At 45.4% G+C, this 18,610-nt stretch overlaps 2 long non-coding RNA genes across 2 annotated transcripts in view; one reads left to right on the forward strand and one right to left on the reverse strand.

Moving 5' to 3' along the window:
- LOC135392753 (uncharacterized) overlaps window positions 1–9,567 on the forward strand; it is a 35,194-nt gene extending 25,627 nt beyond the window's left edge. The window contains exons 2-3 of the long non-coding RNA XR_010422208.1: window positions 6,436–6,484; window positions 8,788–9,567. This is a non-coding gene — a long non-coding RNA (uncharacterized LOC135392753). The remainder of the gene's footprint in view (window positions 1–6,435; window positions 6,485–8,787) is intronic.
- A 2,543-nt stretch (window positions 9,568–12,110) lies between these two features.
- LOC135392754 (uncharacterized) lies at window positions 12,111–18,404 on the reverse strand. Its single transcript, XR_010422209.1, has 3 exons — window positions 18,208–18,404; window positions 13,846–13,950; window positions 12,111–12,478 (listed from the first exon to the last, which is right to left on the reverse strand). It is a non-coding gene; the product is annotated as an uncharacterized LOC135392754 (long non-coding RNA).
- Window positions 18,405–18,610: the final 206 nt, after the last annotated feature.

Consider the following 18,610-nt stretch of genomic DNA (forward strand, 5'->3'; position numbering starts at 1 on the left):
TGAATAGCATAAGTGTCACAAAAAAGGCGTACGCCTCCTGTTTTCGACAAATCAGGAAGCTAACGATATCATTTGAGATCATGATTGGTTAGGAGCGAGCTATGCGGTGAAGTTCATTTTTAAGAGTGCGAATGACAACGTTTTCGTCTCTGACTTGTTGAAAACGGGAGGCGTAGCCCATTTTGTAGCCGCGCATAATAGATACATAATAGGCTTCGCCTCTCGTTATCAACAAATCATGGGCGAGAACGTTGTCATTCGGGAAGATGGTTGGCTAGGAGCATGCTATGTGCTGAAGATACGCACCTATCAAATTTACCTATACAAAAGGTTTCACAGACAACACGTTGAAATCGCCGTTTGGAGCCGACACAATCGGCGGGCTCGCTTGGTACAGTTCATAGCTCCTTTAATCAGACGACAGAATTTCTGTGTGCTTCGTTGTTGTCTGCAGAGAGCTTGCTTTGCAGTGCACTTAAGGGTATATGGTACATGAGAAAAGTTCATTCTTAGACGTGCTACAGTCTACGGTGTTAGCCGAAAAGGTGTTCTAAGAGAGTGAAAAAGGTACATCTTCCTCCTGTACTCCTTCCGCGTTGGATTTGCTCCTCGCAAACAATTTTGAAGCAGCCGACACAATTTCCTTCTGGTTTGTTGTATTCTATTCCAGAACGTAATCTACTCTTGCATACTTCTGCAGTTAAAACTATAACGTTTGTCATCCGACTTCATTCCTGGACCTGCTACGCTCTATGCTCATCACCCTCAAGAAGTCGAAGTTATCAAAAAATAATCAAAATGTGCTTGCATTCTGATAATTATGGAGCGAATCCTTAAGATGCCGCCTGATCGCTCGGACCATGCAAAAAATGTTAATCAGCGCAACTTTAATGTCTTCATCAAACAAGATCACATAGAGAAGGCGAATCAACACCATGCATTATCGCCAATCGCGGAGGATGAACCCGGTGGGACCCCGCCAGTTTCTCCACTCTTATGTGAAGCCGAGGGAGGCATGCCGGTGACGGCGTACTCTTGCGTAGAAAATTATTTTCCGGACTATATAATGAACGTTCGCGTAGGGCCATTATTAATTGCGTGGATCCTCCGATGTTACGCCCCAGCTTGGCAACGAGCGCTCTAAAGAATTGTTCGATCATCGCGCTTGACACTGGTCGCTAGGTACCCAGGATGCGCTCTCAACATTAAAAACAACAACAACAGTGTTGGTCTTTTGTTCTTTTTCATCGAAGTGTTTTTCTCTTTTTTTTTATGAAGTTTTATTGGTCCCTTACAGAGGTATTTTTTTCACGATAACCCCGACATGCTCCGAAATATTTTACTGCTCCCTCTCCAAGTCTTTGCATGGATATATCTTCTAATAGGAAAATTAATTTCACGCTACAAAACATCAGTTTCCCCTGTATATCTTTAGGCTGTTGGGTGTCACACATATAGAACACCAACAACAACAACAAACAAATCGTGACTACGGAGTGGCGGCGATTCACCGCTGGCGAGCAGTACACTACCCCATTGCACGCGAAAGGTTAGATGTGAGATATGGGAATGAAGTTAAAGTTATGTACGAGCACAACAACTGCCGCTGTCCTCCACTGGCATACAGGTCCCGCAAGAAATATGAACTTTGACTGCTCTCGATACATTCGTCACTCCATGCATCACGGCTGTGTTGAAAGTTCAGCTTCGTTCGTTGTCAGCTCTTCAAGTGAAATCCCCGTCTTGCACGTCATCCAGGTGTCGATCAATCTTTCCTACGGCGTTTAAGCTTCGTCGTCTGCGCGCGGTCTGGTGATAGTTACCGTTGAACACTCCGCCTATTATAGTCGTGGTGGGTTGCTGAAAGCTCCAAGGTTTGCTTTATTTTGCTAGTTTACCAACTAACTAACAGACTAGTCGTGGACGCTTATTACTGCAATTGTTATAAGGTATACATGAAGCCGAAATGCCGGTGCTTGGAACCAAATTCTTCGAATTGTACCTTGACCCGACAGAAGTTCACATGGCAAACTCCTTTTTGAAGTCCTTTTCTTTCTTTTGCACCTAAATTAAAAGGCTGCCAACGCACTTATCACCAAGATTTGTTTCCCTGCTTGAATACTTTTGCGTACGCGCACTTCAGTGACTATGCTGTCACTGTTTTTGTGGGACTTTCATTTATATCGAACTGCCGCTTATATCGATCTTTTCCCGGTCCCACTCGCTTCGTTATAACAAGACTTTACTGTATAATCATCATTGTCAGCCATCGGCCTCCGCTACAGCTTAGTAACGGGAGATCATCACTTTTTTTTTTTTGTTCTCGTATCCTAGATGTCGCCGCACGAGGTCACGCGAGCTTAGTAGATATTTCGACACTAATTGCGAGTGTATGCCTCTGTATTTCTCCTCTACATGCGATTCGCAGAATGGCAGATCGTTTCTCTCGGATGGCTTAAAAATCGGTTGTCATTTAGCGATCTGTGCAACGTACATTCAATGCTTCACCCTGATGGTAACCGCTCAGAGCAAGGTTATTCGGTACAACAGCCCAGGAGATTCAAAGGCAGCTCTGACAAGAGCTTCTTTCAATTCAAGCAGCCAACCTCTCCGTAATTGCTTCTCGCTGTCGAGGCAGTGAAGGACGAATGCTCCGGGCTCGCTACCAGTTGCGTACAATGAAATTTCTCCAAGCTACCTTTAGCCATCAGTTTGACATTTGAGGAATAATGTGGATTGCGTTACAATGAAAACGGTCTGATGCGTTCCTCGAAGCGATAGCACGCCTGTTTGTATAAATACGTTACTGATACCAAGGTCGCGGGTTCGTATCCTGCTACGGACGCCAGCAACTTGGTTGCAGGGCATAAGTTGCTTAGACTAGAGATGCAAAATTTCCAGAAATTTTGAATCGCTCGAGAAAAACCGGTTTCTTTCGGGTTTTTTTCCCCCCGAAAAATTGGAAAAAAATGGAAACAAATGCGGTTACTGCTGAGTCGAAGAATTGCCGGCCAAACCACAGCATACAATGAGCTAGAAGCTTTAGTTGTGTTCATCCTCTAGGCATAAATGCAGAGCAGAGCATCCCATGAGACTGCTGTCTATTCAGCGATAGGTAATTACAACAACCCGTCCACTCCGACCAGAACTCCGACATGGATGGACATTATGTGAATGCGATGGCGATCGCTTGGAGCTGCCAGACGGAGCACTAAGTTGGTGGTTGGTGGCGAATTAGAGGCACCTAAGGCACTGTTGGCGGGTTGGAACGCATAAAAGGCACGAAAATTAACATTTTTGAATTTTGTCGCCTGGAAATTTTGGGCTATTTTTCCGGAGACGACGAAAAAAACAAAAAAAACTTTTTTTTCCAAAAAAATTTCCGGTTTCTTTCCGAGGCTTCGCATCTCTAGCTTAGACACGCCGTCTTACGCAAGGGACGTTAAATGCGCTGTATACAGTGTACCGAGACAGGAACAGTAGGATGACGCAATCGAGCTGTGGTGTGACAAGGGGCGCGTTGCTGTCATCGCCTGAAGATCGCAGCATCGTAACGTCGCTCATTGCACGAGCACGGACGGCGTTATACGATGCTGCGACCTTCAGGCGATGCCAGCAACGCGCCCCCGGTGAGAGACCTCGGCGCACGTTGAAGAACACTCAGAAAAGGAGGGGGGGGGCGCAAATTCTCATTCTAAAAACAGAACTTAACCTGATAGTACGCACTGCGCCAAGCAGTGTACGAATGATTGGGTTGTCGCTCCTGATTCGAAGACGACGGGCGCACGTGAGGACAACTCAGCAGAAACAAAGGGTCACAACATCATCATCCAGTGGATCCCAGGCCACTGCGGTATCAGTGGAAATGAGAAGGCGGACCAGGCTACTCGAATTGCTCACCCTAACAGAACTACTCATAAAATCTACCTCACGTAATCACGTAACCAAACCAAACCAGGGGCGAGAACGTTGTCATTCGGGATTATGGTTGGCTAGGGGCGTGCTATGTGGTGAAACTCATTTTTAAGAGTGCACAATCTTCGCCATTTGTGTGCTTCTCCTGCACTCTAAAAGCAGAACTTGTGTTCTGGTGTGGTTCTGCCTTAAAGGGACTATGAAATTTCCCGAACCCCCATACTTTTTTTCGATGGAAACTGTTCTTCCCGCAGAGAAACTAATATGCCACAAATTTTTCCGGACGAAATCGCTCCACTCTGCGAGGAGCGCGCGCTGGAAATGTCTCTTCCGCGTTCCTCCTCTCTCGCGCATATTTCCCTGCCGATGGTGTAACTGTACGGACCGCACTTCGGTTCCCCGTTACGTCACCGGTGTTGCACAATGGCAAGTAATGCCGCCACTGCCGAAATCTGCCGATCGCGCGAAAGCTGCTGTCATGGAGATTTCCACTCCCGATGAACGCATACGCGGGATCCTACGGCGCATGCTCCTGGCGGGATTCCTTGGCTCGGCAACACGTCACGATGACGTGTTGCTGAGCCGGCCGTGGTCGCGTCAAGTTACCCGTTGTGTCTCCGCTCGGCAGCTCGCCACGGCGTGGCGCAAGCTGTCCTCCCTTCGCCGCTCCGTTTAAATTCGCTCCCGAGAAATCCGCTCGCGCGACGAAAGTAAAATTTCGGTTCTAGACTCAGAAAAATGTCTTCTTTCGAACGAAACGAAGAAAAAAATCGTTTCATAGTCCCTTTAAGACTGGGAGGTGCCCGGGTTGGGGTTTCGAATCCCGATGGAGTTGAAGTTGGAATAAAAAGAAAAATATGGAGATGGTGGCTCCTACAAAACACAGGAGCCGGCTACTCCAAAACACTTGAAAAAAAAAAAAAGAAATAGGAAGACTAAAAAGTTAGAGGCACTGCAATGTCCACAAGGAATGTCATTAAAGCATCTGTCGCACGCTCTCTAAGATCCCTCGGCCATTCTCCGAGGAGCTTCACTAAGTCTAGAGGACGGCGGTCCAGTCTTTTCAAGGCAGCTCTGAGGTCATTGCGTTCAACATTGTATCTGGAGCAGTTAATTAATATATGTTCAGTGTTCTCCACTTCACCACACGCGAGGCAGTTCCGCAAGTTTACCTTCCCCATCTTGAACAGCGAATCCCGATGCCGGCTATACTGTCTGGGGTTTGTCCTGTGTTTTTCTCAGACACAGTGAGACATATGTTGGCGCAATTCCCTTAGAAGTCGGCCCAGGACGCACATTCCCCCAGAGCGTTGTGCTCAGCTCTGTGAGGCCGACAACGGCGTGCTCTTTCATTAGCACCACCACCACCACCTGCCGAATTTTGAGTACATCGGAAGATATTCACGATAACGGTTCTGGAAACACGATAACGCAAACGCACAGTTTCTTTGAAGCGGCTGGCATCACAATCGTCTCCTAGGATTCGACAGCGTCCGTTATCGTATTGTTTGCGTCACAGTGTTTCCGTTTGTACTAAAACTTGCTATTAACGCCACGAATTCATTACGAGCTCGTCAGGTTCATGCACACGTTCTTGCATCCCCTAGTCGTTATACCGAAAACAAGACAAATGCCAATACACAAGACGGATGACTGCACGATGCGGAAGAACCATTTAGTCATTTACATTTACAAGTCATTTACGAGAGAGATTTACGTACGGAGAAATTATATGAAGCAGCACGTGTGTCTACTCTGCATTCGAATGAAGGGATAGAAAGAAAAAAAATACATGAAGTATGATTACCGGCGGCGCAAAAACGGTTGATAAGCGAACACGATTCCCACGTTTGAGTGGCGCGTCTTTCCAGCGGAGAGTTTAAACGCCCTGCGGATGGGTCACAGAGTTCTCGATTAAAGGTGGTCGCCTTCATGCGAATGAATGCGGCCCCGCAAAGGGAAATCAGAGCCGACTTTTACCTCCCCACTGATTGCCAGAGATCGCGCGTGTGTTACAATTTTGTGTGTTTCCTTTTTAATACGTGTATATTTTTATGTACGTCTCAAGTTGTTGTGCCATTTGCTGAATTTAGTCTGGCAATGCGTGCATTCGATAATTCCACGTGAAATGGAGCTGAGGAGCACGAATGATTTAATTTTAGCGTCATTGTACCATCGAACGCGCCAGTTGCCTTAACAGTGTGTTGCGAACTGGCGGGGTAGGCCGTGCCTATCACGAAATGCAATCAACTTAATTGATTGCAATGCGTCAATTACTGGATGGCTGTAAAGAAAGAAAGAAAAACAGATTGAAGTTAGACTTGGGGGGGGGGGGGGGCTGTGTCATGACTCCTCACGCATTAAATCTTGGAGGATATTAAAGTGATCGGGGGGGGGGGGGGTCTTCGTCCTGGTTTTGTGCGTCCGTTTGTTCCCCATGAGGCCTCACGGCTATTATATACGTAACATGTAAGCCGTGAAAGCCGTCGCTAACGTACTGATGTATTTTGTTTCTTTCAGGAGACTGATCTCACGCAATTATGCCTGCCTTGCTGGACACAATAATAAGGTGAGAAAAGGTTATCTTCGCAGATGTCCGTTACTTACCTGTTTCACAGTAAAAAAGAAGAAGAAGAAAGAGAAACAGCACTTCACCACATTGCACACTCTTGAAAAAAGGGTGTACTTTAACTCCTTTTTTTACCACATATATAACACCCTTTTGGAGAGTACAATTACGCTCAAAAGGGTGTATCCTCACTCCCTCAAGGGAGTAGCATAGCTCCTTTCTCCCTACTGGAGAGTAATACTAGTCCCCGGCAGGGAGAAGGTGTTATGCTACTCCCTCGAGGGAGTGAGGAGACACCCTTTTGAGCGTAATTGTACTCTCCAAAAGGGTGTTATATATGTGGCAAGGAAAGGACTTAAAGTACACCCTTTTTTTTAATAGTGCATGTTCAATGCAAATCACTCCACGACTCTCTGCGTTATTAACATAAGTGTAAAGTGTCACAACAACAACAATCGATCAATGAAGGAGAAGTGATCATGACAGGGGATGTTTCCCCGTGGTAGCCACAGGACCCTACCCCACTTCACAGCGGTTAATATGAGAGGATGAATTATGATGAACGCGAAGCGACGACAGTTCTGTTTAGAGCTCTTCGAGGAGTCCAGTGGCTTGCATGAAAGCAAAAAGGGAGCGAAGAGCTCGGCACTGATGCGCAGGAGAGCTCCATGGGCCAAGTACTTTGGACAAGCTGAATGGTCTATAGTCAAGGAGCTCAAGTTGGCGTCGAAACACCCGGCGTTCACTCGTGTCGTTTACCGGTCGCGGTCCTCGGTGATATGGAGGATCGCAGCTGGGGTGTGGCAAGCTGGGCACAGCGCCGTGTTACTGGTAACCCAGTTAGCACGGAACACAGGGGTGAAGGCGACGTTGAGTCATAGACGCCGCAGAAGTGACTTAAAGCTGCGGGGGAAGCCACCTGGCATCCTGAATGATAATGACGCAATAAAACGTATATACTACGGTTTTTAACATGATAGAGATGAAAGTGACAGACAAGATAGACAGATGCTAGGAGATGAAAGCCATTAAACAGAATCTTACCACAAAAATGCGCTGCTATAGCTAAGTGATGTCGTTTTCTTCGTGATTTGCTGAAAATAAGATGGTCCACCTTTTTTTTTGGATTGTTTGCATCTTGCGTAACGTCTCCAAAAGAGGCGTACACTCTCTTCTTTTATTAGATAGCACTTTATATGACGGTTGGGTCCGGGCCGTGTTATATGGTAAAGTACTTGTATTCGAGTGTGTGGTACACCTGTTTTTGGAAACTAATGTGATTGCATAAGTGTCACAAAAAAGCGTACACGGGAAATTAGACAGAAGCAGAGGGAGGCAAAGAAAAGAAAAAAAGAAGACGGAACGAGTTGAGCTTGAGTTTGAATGTAAAAAAGGGAAGAAATTGTATTCGTCACCTGACCAATTCTGCTACTCCCATAAAGAACTCCTAATTAGATGAACCACACAGACAGGAGAAAGGAAAATGAAATCATGAAAATATAAAAAGAGAAAAACATCACCTCTCCCGGTCACCGAACTGTACGCGTATGTGCGCATGCGTAGCTGCATCGCCTAGAAGCGAAAGGACGAATTGCGAGAAACTATAACAGGAACGAGGAACTCGACGACACATGCGTAGAACGCGGTCCTACAATACAGATTCGATATCACTGCTCACTGTGAAGTTGACAAGTGCTGATAAAGATGGAACGGTTATGTACAAGAGCCGATGAATTTTAATTTGTTGGAAGTTATATTAAAATAGCAAAACCAAAGCCATCCAGTGTCAACAAGATCAGCTTGCTGTTTCTCTCAGATTTCCTGTTACATTTTCCAAGCTGAAACTGTAGGCAGAGAAAACAATAGAGTGCGTAAGTGTAGGAGATAATTCCACTGCTCCTGAACATTGTCATAATCGTTTGTGAAGAACTACGTGTTTTTCTCGAATCGTTTTTCATCAGTACCCCATTTCGAAACGCAGCCTATTGATTGTTTTCTATGTGTCGAAGGACTTTTCAGAGATTGTACACACAACGTCCGGCTACCCAAGAGTTACATCGCTCCTGTTCTTTCTGTGGTATCTTATCTTACGGTATCTTATGATAACTACGGTCATTTCTTTTCTGTGCGGCCCTCCATGATGTGGTCTAAGGTCAATGCGGCCTGCGACTCGATTTGTGTTTGGGGCTCCTGCTATAGAGTGTATTGCATTGTGCAATCATCTAGCATTACCCCCTAGTTCCAGCAATCGCCTCTGCGTGTCTTGCTCCGAATTACTGGCGATGTTTTTTTTTTTTTTTCAGATTTCTCTGTCCCGAGATAACCCTTCAATAATCGACGAAGATTCATCCAGGCCGATCGCTCATCGGTTCGGCTGAGGCCATCACCTGAATAAACGGTGTGGGTGAAATTGCTGAGGTTGCTCCGTGCGGAAGAAGAGATAACAGCCGCTGATAAGGGTCGACCCTCAACGTTTTTTTTTAGCAATCTACCAATCGGGATAGCGGTTGCAGCTGTGTGATAAATGTCTCATGTGGGAAGAGGTTGCGATAGTGAACGCTCGCAACTGCGCTCTGCAGCGAAGAAGTTCATCACGCCAGGAGGAACCGAACATAAATACATGTACTTATGGCTCTGCTGGTGCGTTTGAGTAATGAGTGTCCGTGTTTATAATCACGGCTGAAGAACGCGGAATACTGCACGAGCATGTGACCGTATATGGAAGTCCGGAAACGGGGTTTGGGGTCGAGGCTACCTCACCAGAAACTGATGGCGAGTCTTCAACCACACCCTTTGGTTTGGGTGCTGCTCCAATACGAATATTCTGAACAGACTTGTCACATCGATTACTTTACTGTTTATAGAATAGTGTAACATTCGAAGAAGCACTTTTAATATTCCTATAGGTTAGAATTAAATTTGAGCTGCACGGACGCGCATAAGCACTCCACACTTCAGCTGGGTATCAGCGAATGGAACAGGTTGCCAGCTGATGTCGTCGCACTGCCGGACCTTAGCAGTTTTCAAGGTGTCTGCGAAGAAATGTTTCTTTAGAATACAATTATAAACTGTGTAAATACTTTGATGTGTTCCTCTTGTTCCCCCCTTATGTAACACCCTTGTGTAAAGGGTCCTTAAGGTAATAAAATGAAATGAAATGAAATATATGTGTGTATACACCCTTAAAAAAAGAGTGTACTTTAACTCCTTCTTTCGCCACATATATAACACCCTTTTGGAGAATACAATTACGCTCAAAAGGGTGTCTCCTCACTCCCTCAAGGGGGTAGCATAACACCTTTCTCCTTACTGGAGACAATATTACTCCCCGGTAGGAAGTATGCTACTACCTTGAGGGAGTGAGGAGATACCCTTTTGAGCGTAATTGTACTCTCCAAAAGGGTGTTATATATGTGGCAAGGAAAGGAGTTAAAGTACACCCTTTTTTTAAGAGTGTGCGGGATAGACTATTTATGGAAAATTCACAAAAATGATGCGACACAATATTTTGAAAGCATATATAACCATACACACATATTCTGAACGTAGTTAGCTAGTTGGTTAGTAAACTAGTAAAATAAAATATACCTTGGAGCATTCAGCAACCCACCATGGATGCTACGTGCTCCATTGCAAAAGCTGTATAGCTATTATACACTCTTAATCAAAACTACGTATTTCATTCATAAAGCATCTGCTTCTAGTCATAATAATAATAATAATAATAATAATAATAATAATAATAACTTTAATTTTGTTTTGTCATGTACTTTATGTGACGTAAACTTAGTAAACCTAGCCTTAAACTAGGAAATGTTGCTAAAGGGAAATTATAGTTGTTGCTTTCGACTCTACACGACTTGGTGTGGCTACAATATACACTAACTCGACTTTTACAAACCTTCGCGGAAAAGGAAAAGAAAATGGAGCCGTGATATACGTATACCTCCACATCCGGCATCGCTTGATGTGTCGCTCGATTTTTTTCAATGCAACGTGTTGACATAGCTTTCTACAACAATCATTTAGTGGGAATTCGACCGTCTATTGTTTGCACAGCCCTACGCGTTTCTTTGAACGACTTTTATATCTGAGTACATAGTGACTATAGCTATTGACCAACATTTCCTGGTACACTTGCGCGGTGATCGGATAAATACGTTCCTCGAATTGACGCAATTCCCCCGCTATACACAACGGGAGTTATCATTAGAAATAATTACACATCCTGTGCCGTTAAACGTTGCAGATTCGTCCGCTATTCGGCCCTTGGCACGTATGCATACCACGGCTTCATGAGTCGCGACTGCGAAAAATATCCCGCGGCAAATATTGTAACATCCCAACAGGGTTATACGCTCAGACATTCACGGGGGAAAAAAAAAAAAAAAAAAAACTTCGTCCTTGAATATCGAGCAACGTCTCGTAGAGCAATGTGTTTCTTCTCTTTACATTTCTACATGATAAATGCCTGTCCGTTACCGCGCGTGAAATATTTAAAGTGCCCCCAGAGGGTTGCCATAATAGCACTTCATGCGGCGGTAAGGTCCCGTCTTGGCGCGGGACCCAATACGCCTAAAGCAACGCACGTGGACATTGGCAGCGCGAACGTGGACATCGTATTATCTCTTTTCTGACAGCGAGAGTTTCTGTAGCAGGCATGAATAGCAGAGAATGGAGCAGAGGGAGCGTCGGGGGTTCGTAATGGCAAAAGCACCTCGAAACATAAGAACACTGAAGCATGTCTACTTCTGTTTTTCCTAGGTGCAAGCTTTCTTGTGGTGGACCACGCTTCGTCAGGTACCTTGGCCATGTCCACCACGAGAAAAGGTGTACCAAATAAATGTGGAACGCTTCAGTGTCCTTACATTTCGAGTCTGATATGAATATAATTGATTAGCTGTATCACACACGCTTGAAACAGAGCATCAGATAACACTCCGAAGGCCACCCATTGCGCCGAATGACACCGTTGCCACTCCTGCTTTGTGGGAAGCGCAGGAAGTACGCCTCTTTGTGACAACTCGGCAAGCAGCATTCTGCCTCGGTTTCTGCACTTTCGGCACCGGGACCGTACCGTGAAGGATGTTACGCACAACTGTGTTGTTACACAAACTGTTGGCCTTTGCGTTCCGGGCCAATACACGCCGTCATCGCACCGTATGTCCTTTCATCAGCATCATATTTAGATTTTGGGAATAAAAGAGCCAGGTAAACCTTTTCCGTTGATCTCGTTCCGGTGTCAGACGACAACGAAGACAGATGCTTGTCTAATTCTTCTCGCGGCTGTTCTGAAGTCCGGTTATTCCGACTATAGTCCCTGCACAAACTGCCTCGACAACGTTTCTCATGAGCAAATGCATTGCCCAAGCAAGCACGTAATACTAAGCTTCGTCGGGTGACGAGTCAATTTATCCTCTTCGTTTATTTTTCAATCCAATCCAATCCAATATAATCTTAAGTTAGCGTTAAGTAGCGTTAAGTATAAGGATATTTATTACACGAGACACACATCGAGCGAAGGGTAATATGCAGTGAAACGCAAGGGTTGAGGTAATTATTTATTATCACTTTAAGTATTATCGCGATCATAATGCAAGCGGGAAAGCCCTTGATTACAGCCTGATGCATATTACTCGTATTATTATGTTTTCTCTTTGCATAATTTATACAAGCTTCTGGCGATAAACTGAGCCAGTAATTACGCTGTTCGATAGACGATTTTATGAGCAAGCTGGCGCAAACAACGGTTCACTGGGTACCTTCCTCGAGAACTTTTTTTTTTTTCTTCTTCTTTTTGCCCCACAAAAAATAAACGCCGCAAGGTTCTTGGGAAAACCGCCGGGAAAGTGATTTGTTCCGAGACTGGCGTGATTTAATGGCCCGCTCTTGTTCCTTCGTTCCGCCGGTGCTGCGTCCCAAAAATTTCCTTTGATGCCGGCGATGTCTTTTATGCGCTCCGCTTTCAGCAAGCATGGAAGGTCGGCTTCCTTCCTTCAATGTGGAACATCAGATACATAAGTAAACTCATTTTTAGTCGTTGATTCTAGCACGAAGTCACGAATACAAAGGAATCCCAGGAAACGAACGGTTGTTCGTAAGCACCAAGGCTGTGTTCTGTGTATAGTCATTCATTGTAGTTCTGTGTAGTGCTGTCCTCTCTCCATCTGTCCACACCTGTACGCCGCTCATAGCCACACTTGTTTCGAGGCGTTAACACGGAATTAAAGAGAATGTGTACTCATTTAATCCTTGTGCTATTCACAGTAAGGCCCACAGTAATGCCTCAACGTCTTGCGAGCTCATTAAAACTCATTTTCGGCCCATGTTCTGGAGAATGCGTTTTAGTAACGGGTTCATTCGCTGCAATCTTACATACCAGAGTGATTTTATCTCCGAGTCCAGCAGCAAGTCATTTGGAGTGCAGTCACAAAGAGAAGGAGAGCCCGCAAGAGCAACAGTGTCTGTTAGAAAAATCTCAGAAGCTCCCAATGAGAGGCTTTTGCTTTGGTAAAGAGACATAGTCGGTAACGAAGGAAAAGTGGTGATGTCGTGGGATGCTTCCCACGATGGAGGCAACCTCCAAAGTGTGCATTGTACAAGTCATTCCTCGTTTGTTCTACACCTGACCACCATGAAACATGTGTGTGACACATGACAGGCTGAATACATGGTAATAAATAGCCGCCGAATAGCCTTTAGTTATGAGGAAGAGACGGAAAGAAGAAAAATCATAATAATGAAGCCGAATTAATGTAGCAGGGGTAGCAAGAGTGTGCAGAGTAAAAGTCGACGACAGAACACACGACGACAACACGACGAACAGGCGACAGTTTGTCGTCTGCTAAGTTCCCGAACGCGCGCTGCTCTGTAGCGCGATGGGTGCGGAGTGTTATGTAGAGTTATAAACAGTCCCTGTAAAACATGATACTAAAAACAGTATGCATAACAGTACTGGTATGAGATACAGTTCCTGTATGCTACATGGTAAAAAACAACAACTAAAACAACAACAACAACAACTACATCCATGACGATGGAGTGAGGTATTATAGGCCGCATGAAGTACGATATCATTCCTCGGGGCATGTGGGTTATAGGGCATGAGTGGAATGGGAATAAAGGAGACGATACATACGCATAGTCAGGCACGCATGACATAACACATTGCAAGGTACATGCACGCAGAGAAGCTGAGCGGCTTGCTATTGACGCGAGTCAGTTGGGCCCGGAATATTGCTGAATTATATAGGTGGCAGTCGGTGAGGACGTGTCGAACGTCTAACACCACCCCGCAGTTGGAACAGAACTTCTTCCGGAATCATTTATTATCGGCACTATAAATCATTGGGGGAATTCACCTGGTTTGAAATTCCCGCGCAGAGAGACGCATGCACGACGTCAGTGTGACGACACGAGGGCGTTCCCTTCGCGCCACGCTTCATCCGCTTCTGCTTCTCAAGATTCTGTTACGGAAAAATTTATTTTAAAAATTATTATATTTATCTGTTATGAAAACATTATTAATTCAGCACGCGCAAAACAACCGATCAAAAATCCTTTGCGTTCCGCTGCAGAGAATATGTGAGGAGGTGTGGTCGAGACTGCTGACACGTGATTATCCTGAAGAGGACGTCACGGAAACGTCATGCGAGCTGATGAGGAGGTTCCCATGCTTGCTTATCCCTATGGGTGCTAAGGCCGCTGCCGACAATCACGACGAAATACGTCAATTTCGAGGTAAAGGGCTCGCGGGAGAGTTCGTTGAATTGTCTTACAGACGTTTATTTCAGTTGTGTTAGGGACCGAAAGCACAACCACCGTCGCTTCCTTGTTTAGTTATTGTGATTGCGGGATTCGTATTAATAGTTATGACAAGGAGGGAAGGAACGAGATATTGAACACACCGCTGGTGGGAAGGAACGAAGAAACCGAAGTTTGGCATAATAGCTACTATAGCTACCAAGAAACACTTCGCACACCGGATGGGTATATAGCGATCCGATATCTCAGATACTGGAAGCACGTGAGCCAATTGCGCAATAGAAATACGAAACGGAGGCAAGTGTTTTACGTCGGTATCGAAGTTTAGCGCGTACGGTTTACAACCCTTTTATCTGATTATTGTTCTAAGCCGGGCGTTCGGCGCCCGCCGAAGAAATACCGTCTGGAAGATGGCGACGTTTCGGACGTGCTCTGCAGTTCTATAAGGTTCCCTCCACGACGTTATATCCGCATGGTGTCGCAGGAGACAACCATACATTCTGAATTCTCAGCGAGGAATGTTGCGTAAAATTGCGTTGCGTTGTGTTACTTATTGAGTTATCCGTGACTTGAAAACCCGAGACGAGGTAGGGACGATAACAGACAAACACAAACACGGTCTTGAGACCGTGTATGTGTTTGTCTGTTATCGTCCCTACCCCTTCTCAAGTTTTCAAATGATGGAACGTCACCACCGGCTCGCTTGCTACCTAACTTTCCTTTCGTTATTGAGTTATGTTTCCTGGCAATGTGTTAAACTTTGCTAGTGTTGATTATACAACAATACGCATGTGTGTTGCACACTCAGTAATTTACAGGTTATATGCATTTGTCTATCGCATGTCTCACGCTCTTAACAAAAGAAGGCGGAAAAGAAAATATTTAGATCACTCTCTTTGTGGAAGAACGAATAGCATCGCTAACCAATTCTGCTCCGGGACCCACCACATCATCATCCCATTTATGTGTGTGTGTGTCCGCTCCGGTGTATGTTAACATTATTTTCGTTTGTTTCTCAGAAGGTGGCACTGGCGAAATGAACAACACAACAGTCAGTCAGTAACAGTCTTTCCAATCTTACTACGGTGTAGGTTTGATGAAACTATGGGTTTTCCCATACTCCCACGATACCGTGAGCACTATAAATACAGAACTTGAATGCATAATATGCTCAAAGCTTGCCAGCGTCCATAATGATTTCGTTGAGGTCTGAGTCTGTCAACGTTTCACGCGGCCCAGTATAGTGTATGGCTTATCGATGACCCCGGCTACACACGGATGAGATATAGAAAAACATGGAATGGTGCTTGCGTTGAAAGACCCTGATTAGCTATAAATTGCTGTACGACATGACCAAATACGATTTCAATCGACATCAATCTCCTACGTGGACACGAAACAAAGCGAACGTGATCCAGAGAAATAAAGCTGTGTTGTGATCATATACTGTTTACGAGAAGATAACCAGAAGATAACGTAAGATAACGATAGGAACCCTCACTTCGATACGCCTTGTCTCCCTTTTGTGTATAAAGTAAACCATCGTTCTAACGGAAGAGCTTTATTCGAAATACCGCTTATTCGAAGTTTCAGGCTGTTTTATGCCTGTTCCCCATCCATCATCATTTATTTATATGTTGTTGTATCTGTCCAGCTCACGCTTTTTTTTTTGAGAACCCGCGGTGTTTCTGCACGCCTGCGATGGTACTGTCACATCTTTGTGGGACTTCCGCTTGTATCGAACTGCCGCTGATATCGAATTTTCCCCATGCCATTCACCTCGTTATAACGACGCTTTACTGTATGCCTATAAAATTGCTTTGAAGACACGTAATTTCCTGTCACTTGCATCTACACGCACTACATTGTTAGGGCATACACGTTCGCGTGACGTGACGTCATCCTTAACGTGGGCTTACCCACATACCTCTCCCAAGGATTTCACGCACTGCTGGCGACGACGGAGGCCCAGTGATTGTTGATACAACGAACAAGCGAAATCGGACGGGAAAAGAATAATAATAATAAAAAATCATTTCCAGGAACACGAAAGAAATACTGCTGTTCCCTCGCTAGTCGACAAAGCGTGACGGACTCCTGTTAAGATTCGCCCTTTATTGTTTCTTTTATGCCTCGTACGTTTTCTGGAGAAAGTGGGCCGAAAAATAAACACTTCCTCGTGGAAACTGCCGAATCCCTTTGTCTAGCGGAAAGAGTACTCGTGAGGAAGGGGGGCTTCTGCCGTTGGGAATGACAGGGAAAGAGAAGAGGCGCGTTTGTTGGTGGCCGTCCGCCTTCGGAAATGAGCACCCGCGGCCCCACGTAGGCTATGCCTGCTTGAACGGCTGTTGTTGTTGTTTACGCTTTACGTTGAACCTCATCGTATGCCGATAAAATTCTACGGATTCTTACAGGCTTTTGTCCATCATTCTCGGCGATTTGTCCGTATCTTGACTTTATGGGACTGCCTTTATTGTACAATTCTGTTATCACCTTGATGAGGGCTGCCGTCGATGAAATTCCCGAAAGGAAGCTTGCAGCCGTTAAGCATATCTGTTTGAATAAGACTCTCATTCGCACGTTTGTAGATATTAACCTCAGGGTACTGTTGTCTCTCTGATAGCATCCACACATTTCGACCACATTTTTGTGGCAGGGAGCAATGGTTGCTAGTTAATATTTAATTGGGAGTATGTCTTAAAGTGAAGCGTTAAAATACGTGCAGGACAATAAAACTTTAATCTTAAAGAAGGTAGAACGCTTTGCTCGTTTTGAAGTAAACATACCAGGACATAGTGCAGTTGTGCTTCGGCATTTGCAACACATGGGGCCCAATGTCCGTAGCAGTGAAAGATTGTGGAAGAAATGGGTGAGTCCTAGAGAGGACGTTGAGCGACATTATGCGTGTATTCACCCGAGCGACATTCTCACCGGAAGATTCTAGTGGAAGAAAAAGCAAAGACTGCTCACGGAACAAAAGTTCCGTCCCGTGTTATGTTGAGCATTCACGCGTTGCCGGAATATAGGGAGTGGTGTACTGCGCACTTATCAGACGACACTTTGCAGGCGACACCGTCCGCGTCTTTTTCTGTCGTCCGCTACGGAATATCTTGTGTGAATGTCGCAGGATATTCCTCAAGGTTAGCAGTGCACGTGAGGACACGACGGTGAGCGCTCGCGTTCACGCGAGCTCTCAAGCAGAAAGCTATGACGTACTTCGCATCTTCCGCTGAAGTATTCTGGGAAATGTGTAACCACCTAATGCTTGGAACTGCGAACTTCGTGGAAAGGCTGTAGTGTATTGGACGCCCCGGAGTGTCTTCAAGGTGTCGCGTGGGAACCCTTTCTTGCCAGTCGATCATGCAGGCACTCTGAACATCTCATTCTCGGGATTGATTCTCCCGGATGATCTGATCCCGGACTGACCTTATGCACACATCCTGGAACGTGCTTTAATAACGACTTTCAAAGGCACAAACCATGACGGGACCCTTGACCTTCGCAGCACCTCTCCAACCTGTGTGCTACCAATCGCGCTGCAGAGCGCCCTTACCTACCGCCGCGTCTTCTCCATAATGAGGCTCATAAACTGCCTAATGATGCCCCACTAACAATATCCCTATATCACCGCGCAGCAGACACCATCTGTAATTATTTTAATTGCCCGTGTATCTGACTGGCCCCGAAATACCGACACCGATCCCCGTGTGTTAATGCGTTGTGGACACGGGACAAACGTTGTTCACTGTTTACACAAGACGCGGATGACATTTACACATGAGTATAACGTAATATGCTCTCGAGCAGGATCTTCCTTTGCTTTATATTCGTTTTTTTTTCTCTCTCTGGAGGTGGCTGCTTGGGTACAGGGTGTAATCACCTATGGTAAAAAGGTGGCGCATTCCGTAATGTAAACCAAGAGTATATACGTACAAATAAATATTCGGAATCGCGTGTACCATTGACATTAGCGTGTCAGGCAGGGTGAGGCGTAGCGTGGAAAGGAGGTGACCTCTGCACCGCTGTCATGTGTTGGTGATTGCAGCATTGCGTGTCGTGGACTTGCGGCGTTAATTTCCACCCATGCCGGTTGATACTTCCGCACGACGTGCTCTGCAAAGGCCCGGGGATGAGTACCTTCGCTGCTGAAATTTTCGATGATAACAATGATGATGGTGATAGGAGAAAAGATATGGAGATGTGGGGCCGCTCACCGCATACCTTCCATGATAAGAAGAAGAAGAAGAAAAAAAAACGAATCCTTGGACTTCACATGTCGCTGAGGCCATTTATCTAAACGAATGTGTATGTACTGAGTGTTCCACGTTCCTCTTTTTTAAATCGCATCGCGAATGTATGTGA

Source organism: Ornithodoros turicata, chromosome 4 (genome assembly GCF_037126465.1).
Source record: "Ornithodoros turicata isolate Travis chromosome 4, ASM3712646v1, whole genome shotgun sequence".
Classification (NCBI taxonomy): domain Eukaryota; kingdom Metazoa; phylum Arthropoda; class Arachnida; order Ixodida; family Argasidae; genus Ornithodoros; species Ornithodoros turicata.